The sequence below is a fragment of the Leptinotarsa decemlineata genome, unplaced genomic scaffold, assembly GCF_025532065.1.
Source record: "Leptinotarsa decemlineata unplaced genomic scaffold, Ldec_3_MD MMD2_tig00004307_RagTag_RagTag, whole genome shotgun sequence".
Lineage (NCBI taxonomy): Eukaryota > Metazoa > Arthropoda > Insecta > Coleoptera > Chrysomelidae > Leptinotarsa > Leptinotarsa decemlineata.
In genome coordinates this window covers 11,818,843-11,831,075 of record NW_027412606.1, presented here as the reverse complement: position 1 = coordinate 11,831,075, position 12,233 = coordinate 11,818,843, and the positions used below count along the sequence as shown (strand labels likewise).

The window sequence follows — 12,233 nt, the reverse complement described above, 5'->3', positions numbered from 1 at the left end:
TTGCTTAGGCGAATTGTTAGAGCTTGTCAATCTTCCTCGGTTTACATAAACTTATAAACAGGAATAATTTCTCGATCTTGACTGTTGATGACTTTCTCGGAACTGCTCAGGTTTGTAGACTAGCATCTATGACAAAGGAATGAGCAAATTATTTTCAAACACTCTTTGAGTTCAAGTAACACTTTATTGTGAGATTTCCACTAGACAGTTTACAAAACCGCAACACCTGTTTCGTTATACAATAGGTTTCTCGAATGTTATTATACTGACTATATTCCACTCGATTTGTCTTTATAATATAACATAATAATTTCTACCTACGTAATGACTAATAATTTTATTTTCCCTAAGAAGAATCAGAAACATTGTTACAGAAAAGTTTGAATATCACTGGAGTCTCATCCCAATACCAAACCGTTATTTTTACCACCACAACACGTGTTTCGAACACCAAGTGATCAAATCAGATTTTTAGAGTCCGGCAGAACCGTACTCTTATCAACTGACCTGAAAGACAACTAACCATCGGATTCGTTAAGAAGCTGGGTTTATTTGGTCGAGTGTGAATATGTCTGAGCCACAATAAACCCTTGCAGGTTGCGGTGGAGGGTCGAATAGACCCACTCACTTTGGACCTAACCAAACCTAACCTAACCGTACACCTTTTGTTTTTTCAACTATCAAAATATTTATTATAATTAATGCGAAACACAAATGAAATTGTTTGTTGATAATGATAGTTTAATGAATTAAAACCATAGTTTCAATTCATCCTTCTTGCAGAAGCTGAATTTTTAGATCTGGCAACATGTTTGAATAATGATAGTAGGACAAAGGGCAATATTCCACAGTACTGAAATAACATCAACAATCAATTAATTACCATATACCTATGTAGGTACATGAAAATATGGATTGGGCATTACGTCACTTCTACATACTGTGCGCTGCGGTTGAACGTGGTTTTGTCGTACTATAAATAATCGAGCATATTGCCAGATGTAATACTAAAAGTTCTTAAGGAATCCGCCAGACGTCAGCACCGAATTAAAATTAACAGCAATCATTTTAAATGTATCTATTTTCAAAATACAATAAACCATAAAATTCAACAAATAATTAAAAACCTCAGAAATTAGGTACCTACCTCATCGAAATGACTGGTAAAATAAAATTATAATTCTATAAGAATCTTTCACGCATAAATTGTAATCAAATTTTCAATTCATAAAAGTGTAGGAAATATTCAACACGTTCAAATATGTTGAAACATAACAGTCTTTAGAATTAAAAAAAAAATATATTCACTATATTTTAAGACAAAGGAAAATATGTATTTCATTACCAATAATGTTTCATGAGAAAAGATTGAAAACCATTTTAATGAACTCATTGAAATAATTTTTCCAAAATTACCTCCAGAAAGTAAGTTTAAAGTTTCATTGTAACTCAACAGTCACATAAACAACGAAAATTTTATTCAGAGGTCAAAATTATATGAGGAATACATTTCATCGACTGTTGATTAAACATGTTTGCTTTTTACTGAGTTGAACTACATGTATTTTTTCATTATTTTTCAGCACAATTAGTGAATTGGAATCAATAGAAGCTTGAAGTTATTCCATTAGGCTCTTTTATTCAAATTACAACTTAATTCATGTAACATTAAAAATCAACTATCATCTAAAATAGAACAAATTGTATGAACAATAATTTTTGAAGTGTCCCAGGAATGCATAAATCGATGAAATTTAAACAAATTGTTGAGTGAATAAATCAAGTATTGAACATTGGAAACAAGTAAAACGGCATTCCATATCTTCTGGAACGAACCTTCATAGCTTCACCTAACTATTTAAACAACTCATGCGTTATTTATCCTTCGAATCATAAGGTTGGATTATCGCACAGAATATTACGACACCAAGAATATGACTGTAAATAAAAAAGATTAGTGCTCACCATAATCCTCTGTACTAAATAAGAAGTTTACACGGATTTATTCCGCCTCGGAAACTCGAATATAATATTTCAAGGGATGCAGTGGAAATATAAGTAAACATTAAATACTCAAAAATGTAATGTATAGTACAGCAGCTATGTTCAAAATAATTATGATATCAATAAAATGATTATCCTATATGAACTTAAGATTTTGCATATATCACGATGAATTATTTATTCGGTGTTCAACTCAACGTTGTTCTCGAATGTTTGAAGGTGGTTGACAATGTTTCGTGGTGTATTTCATCAATTCAGACTTCCATTGTTTAATATATTATAAATTGATTAGATAACCCTGAAAAAATCAAAAAGATCAACCGAAAATAACAATTTTATTAAGCAAAAAACTGAAATGACAAAGAAATAACATACAACAACAACCAAACCAATAAAATTGAAATATTAATAAAAGCTGAAAAAATTGAAAAACTTAAAAATATATTAAAAATATTATTAAACAAAAATGAAAAATAAAAATTAAAAAGATTTCAAACCAAGTTATGTCACAACGTTTCGATTGTTGGTATCCACAATCCTCTTTGGGTGATAACTGGACCGAGATCTGACTATTTATAGGTTTGGCGGGAGTTAGTCGTTTTTTACTTGATTAGAGGTTTCCATAAGTTACGTATCTCTACGCTAAGTTGAATAAATGCGTTATTGGACAACATATACGCGGCTTCTTTGAATTTTCTCCTAAACCAGTGTTCCTCTTTGTGGATGATTTCAGTTTGAGCCCACTTGATGTTGTGTTGTTGAGTCCAAACATGCTCTGCTATTCCGGATTTGCTGGTTTCTCCTCGCTGTGTGTGTTTCTTGTGCTCAGCAATGCGAACTCTCAATGGCCTCTTAGTTTCACCGATGTATGATTCTCCACACCAGGGTATCCGGTAAATGCAATTATTGGAATCGCAGTCTGCGTTTGATGGCCTGGTTTTCGTGAGGCTGCTACAGTTAGTGTTCCCAGATCTGAAGGAGGTCCTGATGTTATACTTGGACCCAATCCGTCAGTGTTCCTCTTTGTGGATGATTTCAGTTTGAGCCCACTTGATGTTGTGTTGTTGAGTCCAAACATGCTCTGCTATTCCGGATTTGCTGGTTTCTCCTCGCTGTGTGTGTTTCTTGTGCTCAGCAATGCGAACTCTCAATGGCCTCTTAGTTTCACCGATGTATGATTCTCCACACCAGGGTATCCGGTAAATGCAATTATTGGAATCGCAGTCTGCGTTTGATGGCCTGGTTTTCGTGAGGCTGCTACAGTTAGTGTTCCCAGATCTGAAGGAGGTCCTGATGTTATACTTGGACCCAATCCGTCTTATCCTTTCCGATAATCCTCTGATGTAGGGAAGTACAAGTACTGGTTGTGGCGGCTTCTCTTCCTTGTAGAGTTCTTGCTGTCTTCTAGCTAAGGCCTGTTCTACCATCACTTTGGAGTAACCATTCCGTAGCGGTTCATTTTTGATGATGCCTAGTTTTTTTTCGAGACCTTCTTTTGTATTACAGAGCCCAAAAGCACGGTCCAGTAGAGTCTTGATGATTCCTCTCTTAGTCGATTGCTGGTGTTAGGATTTCTGATTCAGATACTGTCCTGTGTGAGTGGATTTTCGATACGATAAATGTTTCCCATTTAATGTCGGTCTTCTTCACCAATACGTCTAAGAAAGGCATTTCGTTGTGGATTTTCTTCTCCATTGTGAAAGTGATGGAAGGCCTTACGTTGTTGATGTGCTTCAGGAAAGTGTCTAGTTCTGCATTCCCATGGTTCCATATTATGAAGGTGTCGTCTACGTATCTCTACCAGACTCGGGGCGAAAAACGACCAACTCCCGCCATACGGTCATCTCTCCCGACAAAACCAATGAAGCGGAAAGAGGGAAGAGGGGATAGGTGAAAGCACTTGAATGACCTATAAATAGTCAGATCTCGGAGGAATAAGTTCAGTTATCACCCGAAGACGATTGTGGATACTATTGATTGCGGAAACGTTGTGACATAACTTGGTTTGAAATCTTTTTAATTTTTATTTTTCATTTTTGTGTAATAATATGGTTAATAATATATATAATAATAATATATATATTATTATTAATAATATATATATATATATATATATATATATATATATATATATATATATATATATATATATATATATTTTGATTGATGCAACTAATTTTCCTTTATTTTGAGTATTTCGAAGAGTCAAACAACAAAACATAGGCAAAAAAACCTACATTAACCAAATGGAACACAGTCCAAATACAATACTTAATCAAAATTATTTCGAATCTGAAGGGAAAATGTATAAACAAACAGATGGACTAGCGATGGGATCCCCTCTATCTAGCATTATATTCGAAATATACCTGCAAACCATAGATGAAAAAATCTTAACAATAATTAAAACACATGATGAAAAAGGAGAATGGTTCAGATACGTTGACGATGGACTGTACATATCACAAAACAATGGAATAAGAATAGAACAAATAACAAAAGAAATTAACGAAATAAATCAAAAACTATGTTTCAGCATTGAGGAAGAACACAACTCAAAACTTAACTACCTGGACACAACCATAGGATATAACCACAACAAAAGACAATTTCAAATGGCAATATACAGGAAACCTACACAAACAAGCTCCACCATACCCGCAAGTTCAAACCATCCACCATCACATAAAATGGCTGCCTATAAGGCATTCATATATAGAATGTTAAGGATACCACTCAGCAATGAAGCCCGAAATAAAGAACGGAAAATCATATACCAAATAGCGAACGAAAACGGATACACCCAAAAAACAATAGATAAACTAGAAAACAGAATCAAACAAAAAATACAGAACAAGGATCAAGCCAACCCAACAGACAAAACAACACAACGATGGACAGCATTTACGTACATAGGACACCAAACCAAAAAACTAACAAACATCTTCAAACCACTGAACGTCAACATCACATACAAGCCGAACACGAAGATAACACAAAAAATAAACAACTATGAAAAAGAAGAAGACAAAGACCAAAACGGGATATACAGTATACAATGCTCGGACTGCAACAAATTCTATATCGGCCAAACCAAGAAAAAACTGATCGAAAGGTACAATGAGCACAAAAAGGCATACATAAATCCAACAGTATATAAATCAAACCTTGCAACACACGCCATACAAAACAAACATAATTTCCCCCCACCAGAGAACATAAAACTAATAAAACAAATCAACAAGGGAAACCGCATGGACATTTGGGAAAACTCTTGAACATCCATAAATTCAACAGTCATAAATCACTTATCGAGGAACAAGTACAAATCAAAACACAACAAGATCTCACATTCAATATATTAAACAAAACCATACACATTCCTAGAGAAGATCTAACATGAAGAAGAGTACCTGATGCAGAACAAATACAGACAAATTTACCTAAAGTACCTGAAATACCTGAGTTAAGACGCTCTGACCGTATAAAGAGACAGACAACAGGACAACAGGATGACCAGTTCAGTTTGAGGAGTGCCAGAAGATGACAGTACTACCAACGGTCGAAAGCGCTCGCAGATAATTAATAGAAGATATAAAGCTTCAAATCCTTTTTGTAGAATTTAATATTGAAATATATATATATATATATATATATATATATATATATATATATATATATATATATATATATATATATATATATATATATACATACATATATATAATCTTGAACCCTTTTACCCTCGGGATATTTTTAATATATTTTTAATTTTTTCAATTTTTTTCAGCTTTTAATAATATTTCAATTTTATTTGTTTGGTTGTTGTATGTTATTTCTTTGTTATTTCAGTTTTTTGTTTAATAAAATTGTTATTTTCGGTTGATCTTTTTGATTTTTTTTAGGGTTATCAAATCAATTTATATTATATTAGACAATGGAAGTCCGAACTGATGAAATTGTTCTCGAATATTTTGAAACATAATACAGGGCAATTCGATGTGATCAAGTTCATTTGAATATTTTTTCAGAGTGCCTGCAGAGAAAGCTTTTGTTCTTTCTATTCAAAATGTCAAAGCAACATTGGCATTTGCTCTGATGACCAAAACTTTTTTTCAAGGCCAAAACAGGAAAATCTTCAAGGCGCTATCAGAGCGGTGCCTGTGCGAGAGTAGCGATTCACATTGGATTTGAATCGCTGGAGATTAGATCCATTTGCTCTTGGTGGAATCAAATGTGCCAAGTCACTTGAACACCTCCTGTGAAAGTATCTTTAGAAGAAAGACAAATCTCCAACCTTTCTTCAATGTTCCAGGCTATCAAGGTTGCACACGTGATGTTCGCGTCTCCAGTCATCAGGCGGATGGCTCTTTTCTGGATGGAATTCAGCAACTTCTGGGTATGTTTGGGGGCAGAGCTCCATATATGAGAACATAACTCCAAAGAAGTTCTGGTCTGAGCTTTATGAAGCATCAAAAGTTGCTGAGGTGTGTAATGTTTTCTGGTTCGGAACAGTGTTCCAAGCTTTTGAGAAGCAGTATTTGCAATTCCAGCGACATGATTCTGCCAAGACATATTGGTGTCCATTATAACCCCCAACAAACATATTGAAGCAGAAGGTGGAATTGTCTGACCTGACATAATATTATCCGGTTCGGAGACATTTTTGTTTTTGAAGAAAACCGATGCCTGGGTTTTTGTGGCATTGAATTGAATCTGGTTACTTCCACCCCAATTTGAAATCACTTCTAAATCCTCATTAAGATATGCAACCTCCTGCTGCCGGTGAAGATATGCCTCTGTAGCCGATGTCCTGCAATCCGAATGGAATGACGAGACAAGTGTGCTGTCGTCAGCAAAGCAATATATTGGATTCTTGGTTTTTTCCGATAAGTCTTCGAAATACAATATGTTGCAAGATGTTGAAGCCTTCCAAATATTTGAGGATACGGTGGTTCACGACTTTCTCCATGATTTTTGATAAAATTGATAGCGAAGCGACTGGTCTACAGTTATTTCGAAGATTTTTCTTGCCCATTTTAGGAATAGGCTGAACGCGAGCAATCTTCCAACAAGAAGGAAAACCTCCTTTCTTGTAACCAGGTTAAAAAGTCTGCAAAATACTGGTGCGAGTTTTTGAGTTCGATGACGGGCACTTCATCAGGGCCAGACGGCTTGTTGATATTGAGCTGTTTCCAAATTTGCCTGACTAGACGCTGTCGAAAAGTAATTGTTGGCATTGTGGATTCTAGTGTGGGAATAGTGGGTGGCGTATTTCCCAGAAAATCGACTGTGGAGTGGGACGCAAATTGTTCAGCTAGTAGATGCTTTTGCTATGGATGTTGTTGCAGTTGAAGCATCCGCTTATGTTAGTGGTGGAATTGTGGATTTTATAAAGTTCTGATTAGCAGCCAGAAGGATCAAAACCCGTTGGTATTGGCAAGCAGTTTATCCCTATTTCTCTGATTGTGAAGTTCTTTTCTTTCATTTATCCTGAGTTTGCAGCTGTTAAATTTCGGAAATGGTCTTGAAGATCCTCCCTTTCTGCTGATCTGTAATGCCAAACTTTTCGCGGCTTAGATTGTTTCCCAACATTTATCGGTAATTCACTCAACACTGAAATGAGTTTGTGGTCAGAAGATCCCAATGGAGACCTTACTGTTACTATGTAAATTTCTGAATTTCTGGATTGGTTGTTACGTATAGATTCAGAATACTACCACGTTCTTCATCACGGTCAGTAATCCTGGTTCAAAATTTGAGCTATTCGTTATTGTGGACATTGAAGTCATAGAATATGGAAATTTCGTCACTGGGATGATTTATTTGAAGAAAGTCAATAGTGTTTGCAAATGAAGAGAATAGTGACATATATTGTGTATCGCTAGTTGGTCGATAAACGCAGCATATGAATTTGGTGATCTTTTGTAATATTATTTTGAACCACATAACATCAAAGTTTTGGGGTTCTAGCATTTCCTCTCTTTGACAGGGGAGATCGCTTCTGATAAAAGGAGATATTCCAAAGTCACGTCTGAATCGGGAGTGGAAATCATAGCCGGGATATAGAATATTGACGGGGTTTGTTGAATCACTGACTTTGCTTTCTGTGGGTGCAAGAATATGAGTACTATTTGATTGCAGATGTTGGTGCACTGAGTTTATATTTGAATTGAGTCCTCTGATGTAGCAGAAATCGATTTTGAAGTTGCTAATGGACCTCTTAGCAACTGCAGTTTCCATGCTATTTCCCTGTAGACTGATGTTAGAAAGACCCTGCTGACTGTCAGAAATAGTGATTTTCGAATAGCTTTTGCAGGATGTTGCCCTTGAATCAACTCCCACATGGAGATCCGATTGGGAAACTATTTTACCTCCGGAGTATTTTGACTCTTGGAGCGCCATCATGCATTTTTCCTTATATTCCCATCCTTGAAACTGGAAACCGCTACACAGCAACAAAACGTTGGCCCAAAAGCAACTTCACGCTGCCCATTACGTTGCGATGGTATCTCACCGGGCGATGCCGTATGGGACCAGCATATACCATCTTGAAACAGCATTTGGCAGGGACGGCGCATGGAGCTTCTCTTTGCTATATAGGTACATTTGCGAACCGGCCCGGCTCCGCACGGGTGCAATGCTGATACTAAATATAGTACAGAATGTCTTTATACACAACGTTCACAGCTTTTTTATCAGTAGACAATACAAACATGTTTTCTTTAGAGGTTACTCTTGAAAGAGCGACATTTAATTGGCCCGGTACCTCTGCAACCGCAATGTATCTGCATTTTAAATCTAAAATATCTTCGTAAATATTCATTCAAATTACATGCTGTAAGGGGCCATATTGATCACATAATGGACACATTAGATAAGGGATATACTGAAGATATTTTTATAAACGCGTCTTACTCCCCCGCGGATGGCGTCTTACTTGGAAGATTTGAATCCTTTTTTAATACACATCTGAAATATAAAACGAACCTACATACAGCCTCCTAAAATGATCCGTTATGAAGAAACAGTGATGAAAAATGATTTTGGTTTGTGGACGCCCCTTTTTTCCCACGGCAGGTGCCCCAGTTGGAATATTTGAAAATCCTTTTTAAGTGCGCCTTCACAACATAAAACACCCCTACCTACAAAATTTCAGCCTTCGATAATATAGCGGTATGAAGAAACAGTGATGAAAAGGTGATTTTCATATGTAAATGCGCCCTTTTTACCCCCACGGAGAGCTCCCAGATGGAATCTTTGAAAATCCTTCCTGAGCGCGCATCTGAGACCTAAGAGGAACATAAATACCAAATTTTAGCTTCCTAGGATTCACCAGCACGGAGAAACAGGGATGGAATGACTGAGTGTTAAGTAAGTGACTTTCGCATTTATAAGTAGGTATTAGAGATACTTATGCTTGTAATGCCTAAATACTAATAGTATATTTTATAAGATGAAAATAATATAGACGAGTATTATCATTATCATCATTATTATATCAACTAAAGCACTGCATACCAAAAATACATTATTTTTGAAAGTGAAAAATGTAATATATAATTTAAAAGTTCGAAAACAAAAAAATATTTAGAAATTGTTTCTACATTTGCATAGACATACAAATAAAACATTGATTCAAAGTGAACTCATTATTATTATATCAACTAAAGCACTGCATACCAAAAATACATTATTTTTGAAAGTGAAAAATGTAATGTATAATTTAAAAGTTCGAAAACAAAAAAAATATTTAGAAATTGTTTCTACATTTGCATAGACATACAAATAAAACATTGATTCAAAGTGAACTCATTATTATTATATCAACTAAAGCACTGCATACCAAAAATACATTATTTTTGAAAGTGAAAAATGTAATGTATAATTTAAAAGTTCGAAAACAAAAAAATATTTAGAAATTGTTTCTACATTTGCATAGACATACAAATAAAACATTGATTCAAAGTGAACTCATTATTATTATATCAACTAAAGCACTGCATACCAAAAATACATTATTTTTGAAAGTGAAAAATGTAATGTATAATTTAAAAGTTCGAAAACAAAAAAAATATTTAGAAATTGTTTCTACATTTGCATAGACATACAAATAAAACATTGATTCAAAATGAACTCATTTTTCCTGTGCTGGGTGAAAAAAGAGATGACTCCGAAAGTAAAATAAAGACAAATTGGTATTATATTTCCTCTTGAAATAAAAAAAAAACAACGACACGCGGTGTTCCCAAGCGGTCACCCATCCAAGTACTGACCGCGCCCGACGTTGCTTGGCGTCAGTGATCTGACGAGAACTGGCATTTTTCAACGTGGTATGGCCGTTGCACGTATGAAGTACGTTTTCCAATGAAAATAAAAAAACGTTACTGAGGAGCTTCTTTAGTTTGAAAGACTCATTAGTACTTCTATTTTCAATGGCATTTAAATTTGGCAGTATATTAATATTGACTGAGAAATTGTTTACAGTGTGGTCCATAAAATAAAGATCTGAATAAAATGCGAGTGATAGATTTCAATTCTTGGCCCATTCTTCAACAGTTGTACGAAGTTGGGCCAGTTTCATTTCTCACGTCGAGAGTTTTCGCCAAAACAATGATGAATCTGTTTAAACACCAGGGCAAAGAATACAAAGCTCATATAGGCTCATAAATACGATTTTAGTGTATCTTGAAACTTATAATTGCGTATCAAAATTATCGTTTGTATTTTGTATCATTATTACTAAGGGTTAAGTTGAAGAATATTTTCTGTCGTGTTCACACTACACTATATTTCGCATTTTATATTTTCATACTTACGCTATTAATGCCTAAAGACTCATAGTATATTTTATAAAATGGAAATAATATAGACGAGTATTATCATTATTAATATATTAAGTAAATCACTTTATATCAAAAATACATTATTTTTGAAACAGAAATCTCTTTTCATTCAAATATTCTTGAAAATGAAAAATGTAAAGGGTGATTTGCAAGTTTGAGAACACAAAAAAATATTTATAGAAATTGTTTCTATATCTGCGTGGACATGCAAATAAAAACAATGATTCAAAGTGAATTCATTTTTTCTGTACTGGGTGAAAAAAGAGATAGACTCCGAAAGTAAAATAAACACAAATTGGTAGTATATTTCCTCTTGAAATAGAAAAAAAACAATGACACGCGGTGTTCCCAAGCGGTCACCCATCCAAGTACTAACCGCGCCCGACGTTGCTTGGCTTCAGTGATCGGACGAGAACTGGCATTTTTCAACGTGGTATGGCCGTTGCATGTATGAACTACGTTCATACATGCAACGTTGAAATAAAGGAATGTTACTGAGGAGCTTCTTTACTTTGAAACACTTATTAGTACCTACTTCTATTTTCAATGGCATTTACATTTGGCAGTATATTAGTATTGACTGAAAAATTGTTTACAGTTTGGTCCAAAGAATAAAGATCTAAATAAAATGCGAGTGGTAGATTTCAATTCTTGACCCATTCTTCAACAGTTGTACAAAGTTGGGCCAGTTTCATTTCTCACGTCGAGAGTTTTCGCCAAAACAATGATGAAATGATGAATCTGTTTAAACACCAGGGCAAAGAATACAGAGCTCATATAGGCTCATAAATACGATTTAAGTGTATCTTGAAACTTATATTTGTGTATCAAAATTATCGTTCGTATCATTGTTATACTAAGTGTTAAGTTGAAGAATATTTTCTGTCGTGTTCACACTACAGACTCCGAAAGTAAAATAAAGGCCAATTGGTATTATATTTCATCTTAAAATATATAAAACAGAAAACACAACGACACGCGGTGTTCCGAAGCGGTCACCCAAGTACTAACCGCGCCCGACGTTGCTTGGCTTCAGTGATCGGACGAGAATTGGAATTTTTCAACGTGTTATAGCAGTTGCATGTAACTGCTACATTCTTCAATGAATATAAATGAATGGTACCTATCGAAAAGGAAGGGCTTCTCGTAGAAGCTTTCTTAGTTTGAAAGACTCATAAGTAGGTACTTCAATTTTCATTATTTACTACCTAGTTGTTGTCCGCGGCTTCGCCCGCGTAGAATTTGGTTTGTCACATCAAGTTTAGTGACAGACCATTTTAAAGAAATAGGTAGTTACAATATCATTTATCAAGCCAAAACTTCAGTTTTCCAACTTCGAAACTGACGAAATCCAGTGCAATTTTCCCCCTTGGGGGTGAAAAT

General features: G+C 34.9%; 2 pseudogenes; both read right to left on the bottom strand.

Moving 5' to 3' along the window:
- Positions 1 to 10,231: 10,231 nt before the first annotated feature.
- Positions 10,232 to 10,351, bottom strand: LOC141484047 (5S ribosomal RNA; annotated as a pseudogene).
- An 826-nt stretch (positions 10,352 to 11,177) lies between these two features.
- LOC141484044 (5S ribosomal RNA) lies at positions 11,178 to 11,297 on the bottom strand (annotated as a pseudogene).
- Between the last annotated feature and the right edge of the window lie 936 nt (positions 11,298 to 12,233).